This window comes from Palaemon carinicauda, chromosome 26 (assembly GCF_036898095.1).
Source record: "Palaemon carinicauda isolate YSFRI2023 chromosome 26, ASM3689809v2, whole genome shotgun sequence".
Classification (NCBI taxonomy): domain Eukaryota; kingdom Metazoa; phylum Arthropoda; class Malacostraca; order Decapoda; family Palaemonidae; genus Palaemon; species Palaemon carinicauda.
The window spans coordinates 58,808,251-58,814,639 of NC_090750.1; positions in this window are offsets into that span (position 1 = coordinate 58,808,251).

Here is a 6,389-nt window from a genome sequence, read left to right on the forward strand (position 1 = left end):
TGTTGCTTGTTACTTTTTTCCAATTCTAGTCCATGTGGCTTGTTACTTTCTTTCCAATTCTAGTCCATGTGGCTTGTTACTTTCTATCCAATTCTAGTTCATGTTGCTTGTTACTTTTTTCCAATTCTAGTCCATGTGGCTGGTTACTTTCTCTCCAATTCTAGTTCATGTTGCTTGTTACTATCTTTCCAATTGTAGCCCATGTGGCTTGTTACTTTTTCCAATTCCAGCCCATGTGGCTTGTTACTTTCTATCCGATTCTAGTCCATGTGGTTTGTTACTTTCTCTCCAATTCTAGTTCATGTTGCTTGTTACTTTCTTTCTAATTCCAGCCCATGTGGCTTGTTACTTTCTATCCAATTTTAGTCCATGTGGCTTGTTACTTTCTATCCTATTCTAGTCCATGTGGCTTGTTACTTTCTCTCCAATTCTAGTTCATGTTGCTTGTTACTTTCTTTCCAATTCTAGCCCATGTGGCTTGTTACTTTCTTTCCAATTCTAACCCATGTGGCTTGTTACTTTTTTTTCCAATTCTAGTCCATGTGGCTTGTTACTTTTTTTCCAATTCTAGTCCATGTGGCTCGTTACTTTCTCTCTAATTCTAGTTCATGTTGCTTGTTACTTTATTTCCAATTCTAGTCCATGTGGCTTGTTACTTTCTATCCGATTCTAGTCCATGTGGCTTGTTACTTTCTCTCCAATTCTAGTTCATGTTGCTTGTTACTTTCTTTCCAATTCTAGTCCATGTGGCTTGTTACTTTCTCTCCAATTCTAGTCCATGTGGCTTGTTAATTTCTTTCTAATTCTAGTCCATGTGGCTTGTTACTTTCTCTCCAATTCTAGTCCATGTGGCTCTTCTCTCTCTCTCTCTCTCTCTCTCTCTCTCTCTCTCTCTCTCTCTCTCTCTCTCTCTCTCTCTCTCTCTGTTAAGATATTTCTCTCCAATCCTATTAAACCTGGCTCATATTTTTCTCATGTCAAACCTTTTCTCCAATTCTAGTTAATCTGGCTCTCTCTCTCTCCTCTCTCTCCTCTCTCTCTCTCTCTCTCTCTCTCTCTCTCTCTCTCTCTCTCTCCAATCCTATTTAACCTGGCTCATATTTTTCTCATGCCAAACCTTTTCTCATATTCTAGTTCATCTGGCTTGTTACACTCTATCCAATTCTAGTTTTTCTCTCTCTCTCTCTCTCTCTCTCTCTCTCTCTCTCTCTCTCTCTCTCTCTCTCTCTCTCTCTCTCCAATCCTGTTTAACCTGGCTCATTTTTCTCTCATATTAAACCTTTTCTCCAATTTTCTCTCATATTAAACCTTTTCTCCAATTCTAGTTCATCTGGCTTGTTACACACTATCCAATTCTAGTTCATCTCTCTCTCTCTCTCTCTCTCTCTCTCTCTCTCTCTCTCTCTCTCTCTCTCTCTCTCTCTCTCTCAAGATATTTCTCCAATCCTACTCAACCTGGCTCATTTTACTCATGTTATACCTTTTCTCCAATTTAGTTAATCTCTCTCTCTCTCTCTCTCTCTCTCTCTCTCTCTCTCTCTCTCTCTCTCTCTCTCTCTCTCTCGTCTAACAAGCCTTTTTCATATAAAAAAATAGTTCGTGATATAAAATATAACCCTATGATTGTGGAGTTAAAAATATCATAAGACGAAAGAGCTAAGTTATATTATAAGGGCAACCCCTGTTGTAAATGAAAAATAAGACCTATAAGTAATGAGTGTTTTTATACCCAGCATCTGTTCAGATTTGACCCAAATTTCTTTTTTCATATAAAACCTAAGTAAACTTAAAAGTATATGTCACTTTTCAGTTAGATGTTAAATAAGAAAAACTGGATTGATTGGTAGTTTTGCAATATGAAGAAAAATATTGGTTGCAATTTAAAGGCTAGTTTATATCCCTATTAAATGGAAGCTGGGTAAAAAATATAAAGCATTCATTTTAAATGGTCTTTGATGATGTCACTAATGACGTAATTAATGGGTGCCCTAAGTCTATAGTTCAAATGGATTAAGAGAAGACCGTCTTATTGAGGCAACCAGATATGATTTGGAAAGTTTCTGGTATAGTAAAATGGCTATGACGTAAGAATTGTAATATTTCGTAGATTTTTCATTAATGACGTCACGTAATAAGTGACAGTTAGATTTTTCATTAATGACGTCTCGTAATAAGTGACGTCATAGTTTACAGATGTTTCATTCATGACGTCATAGTTTGTAGAGTTTTCAATGACGTCACGTAATAAGTGACTTCTTAGTTGTAGAGTTTTCAATGTCACGTAATAAGTGACGTCATAGTTTATAGATTTTTCATTAAGGACGTTGTAGCTTGTAGTTTTAAGTGAATAAATAAGTCTATAAGTAATCGGACACAGTTTTATTTAAATCCACTAGAGAATTGCAAAAATAAGGGTGGTTAGTCTTAACAATCAAAAACACTTTAGGGAAAAATTTTTAATTTTTTTTTTTTTTTTACTCCAAATGGAGCCAGCATTACAATGACCCGTGAAAGCTGAGTGTTCTCAACGGGAAGTGACCAGCCAGTTATCAATTTCGGAACCAATTCAAAGGTTTCTAAGCTGACAGCTGATTACTGAGATGGGGGGAGAAACCCCCTCCCCTCCCTTGTACTCCCCCAGATGCATATTCCCGCTTTCTCTGTCCCTGCTGAAGAATGCAAGTACCTTTCCCATGTAAAAGAAAATGCTTTGAACAGAGGTTCAAGGGGTAGGGGGGGTTAAGGCTGTAAACCCCTGAGACATGCCTGAGCTTACATTCGCTCTCATGACCATGATTTATTTTGGTACTTGAACCAAACCTTGTTATAGTAGCTGTGAAACATGGAGTAAAAACTCCGTAGAGTTTTCGAATAAAATTTCTTACGAAATTCAAAGGTATTGGGCCAAAAAAATTTAAGTACAGTTTCTCATGAATGACGTGCGAAACTCTACGGGGTGTAAACATATATACAGTATAGGCATTATGCTTTCAATTTTTATTTGGAATTTCTCACAGGAATATCTGCGTCTCGGTATAGAAAATGGATAGATTGGTTTTTTGCAAGCTCATTGGAAACCATAGAATTTCAAACTAGCGGGATTTACTTTTAGGCATATTAACGTAAGTGACCGCCAAACTTATGAGATAAAACAATGATGAATTAATCGTAAATATTATAATTTAATCGTTTTGAAATTATTTATAATCAATATTTACTTTGATATTTCGTTATGAACAATTAACAAATTATTTAACGACTTACGGAGATTTCAAGGGACCTATTCTCAGGCATTTTCCAACATTCTGAAGTCAAATTTGACATCAAGAAGTCAGTAAGGATGACAATATTGGAGTCATCTCATGACCATAATTATTATAATCACGAAGGACTTCGATTTTATCACCAATGTTAATAACTTGATGCAAAATATACCGACAAAATGTCGAAATATGTCAGAAAATATGTCAGATTTTACACGGAAATACTCAACACAGGTGATGGCAAATTCTTCGGCATTTTAAGGTGAAACGATTTTTTACTTTACAATTTGAGTTATGGACTTTATACTTGTTAATAACTTCTTGAATTAAATTTTACTTTACAATCTGAGCGACATATTTTATTCTTGTTAATAACTTCTCGAATTAAATTTTACTTTACAATCTGAGCGACATATTTTATTCTTGTTAATAACTTCTCGAATTAGATTTTACTTTCAATCTGAGTGACAGAATTTATTCTTGTTGATAACTTCTCGAATTAAATTTTACTTTACAATCTGAGTGACGGATTTTATTTTTGTTAATAACTTCTCGAATTAAATTTTACTTTACAATTTGAGTTACGGACTTTATTCTTGTTAACAACTTCTCAATTTAAAATTTACTTTACAATCTGAGTTACGGATTTTATTTTTGTTAATAACTTCTCGAATTAAATTTTAATTCAATATCTGGGTAACCGATTTGTTCTTTCTAATAAATGATACGAACAGATTTTACTTTACAATCTGAGTAACAGATTTCGTTTTATATTAACTTCTCCGATTAAATTTACTTTACAATCTGAGTGACATATTTCGCTCTTGCTAATAACTTCACGAATTAAATCTTACTTTACAATCTGAGCGACAGATTTCGTTCTTTCTAATATTTCATCCGATTAATTTTAGTTTACAATATGAGTAACAGATTTAAATTTCTATTAACTTCGATTAAATTTACTTTACAATCCGAGTAACAGATTTAGTTCTTTCTAATAACTTCGATTAAATTTTACTTTACAATCTAGTTAATCGATTAGAGTTCTTCCTAATGACTTCTCTTGACCTTTTCCATGTAAATTTCACGATTTAATTAAGATTAAAAAAACTCAATTTTAATTCAAGATATATCTACTTTTGACTTTTACTGAACTTCAGCTTAAATTGGACATTATTCTTTTCATGATTTGATTAAGACTCGAACAAAATTAATTGTAATTCAAGATATTTATTTTTGTCTTTTACTGAACATAGTTTAAAGTAACTATTAAATTGAACATTATTCTTTTCATGTAGATTTTATGATTCATTGCTTTTAATGAAGACTTTAAAAACTTATATTTTTTAGAGAGCTATTTTTCTTTTAAATATCTACTGAATTCTAGTTCAATAAACTTTTAAGATAGGCATTATTTCAACCATGTAATTTTACTTCAGCTTATTTCCTTTTTATTCGTTTTAATTTTTCCAAAAAATCAATCCTTGCTGAATTCCAAAATTTTAAATGAATGTTTGCTGAATTCTAAAATTGCTTGTTGGCAGTATCATTTCACATTAGTTTATATTTAGCTAAATCTTTATATGATTCTAATAATTTAGTTTAATATCTGCCAAATTCATTTCAAGACAAATACTCTATTTTCACTACATTCTAAAGACCTATTGTATTTTTCACGAGCTTTTAACTTGTCACTTTTTTTCCGATTTTATTTAATTTTTACTCATAACTGAATTGATTACTCTGCAATTGATTTTAGTTCAAATTCTACTCCAAAAACTTCAAGTGAACTTGAATTATAGCTGAATAAACCTTAGTTTTATCCAAATTAAAAGTAATTTTTTGCTTTTGTCAACCTGCTTTTCACATAGTGTTTTATGTTTGTGTAGCACCTTAAGATTTCTTACTTGCAAATACTTTGCATTTGGACTTACTCTTTACAACTAAGTTAACTAAGTTACGTTTGATTTTAACTTTAGTCAATTTGCTTATTATATCTTGAGGAACATATTACGGTTTCATGCCCTTAAATACTTTGCAATTGGACTTAATCTTTAGAATTTAGTTACGTTTAATAAACTTTAGTTAATTTGCTTATTTGCAAATTATATTTTAGAAATAAAATCTTATGACAAAATATTAATTCACACATTTGGTTACTGTAGTGTAGATTAAATGGAACATTTAAATGCAATGATTTGCCTTTACTGGTATGATAATTTTAGATAAATTATTTAATCAAATTGACTTATTAAAAGTTTTAGCCCATTAATCCAATCTAGTTGATTATGATTTCAATTCCAATTATATTTTGACTAACTTACAATCTTATGGCTTCTGCCTTTGTTATTTAGCACGATTTAAGTAAAGTGGATTAAATCATATTTTCAGTGCAATTAATTCTATTACTAATTAGTTTTAGGATTAAGTTAATATTTCATCAAATTGCCTTTTCAAAAGCTTAGCTCAAGATTTTTTAATTTTTGATATATTAGATTTGGTGCTACCATCTTGAACAGTAGTTTACATGACATTTTGTTTACAAATCTCCCATTTCTCCCCAGATGTCTTTCTAAAGAGAATTACGAAAATTCTCTTCTCAGAAGTAATTTTAAATTTTAAAAGTACAGGAATTTTACAAGTAAACCAAACAAATACAAATAAAATTTACTTTTTATTTCAGTTTACAAAGTCTTCCTTTGGTCTGTTACAAAAAAAAACCACAGTTATTTACACTGAGACATACTTTTTCAAAAGCAGGCAAGTGATTCAAAAATCAAATTCGTCTCGTGGTTCGATACCATGTCATGTAAGTGAAAAAGAGTCAGAAGTATAAAGCCAATATCCTTACATGTGATTAGAGAGCTACTTCGGTGAGACCAGGCCTACTAAGTTCATTCTAATGAAGGTAAGAGAATTGACCAATACTTTATTCGGACAATTCTGTTCATGTTTTAAGTAATATCTTACTTAAAATTTCCCTTTAAGCATTTTACAAGACTATTAGAAGCTATATTTATGACTTCATAAAACAGGTCTACAAATAAATACTGGATTTGGCATTATTTAGTCGAATCCCATGTGACTGAAAATCTTGAGTTTCTCAGATCATTAGAACAGGACCAA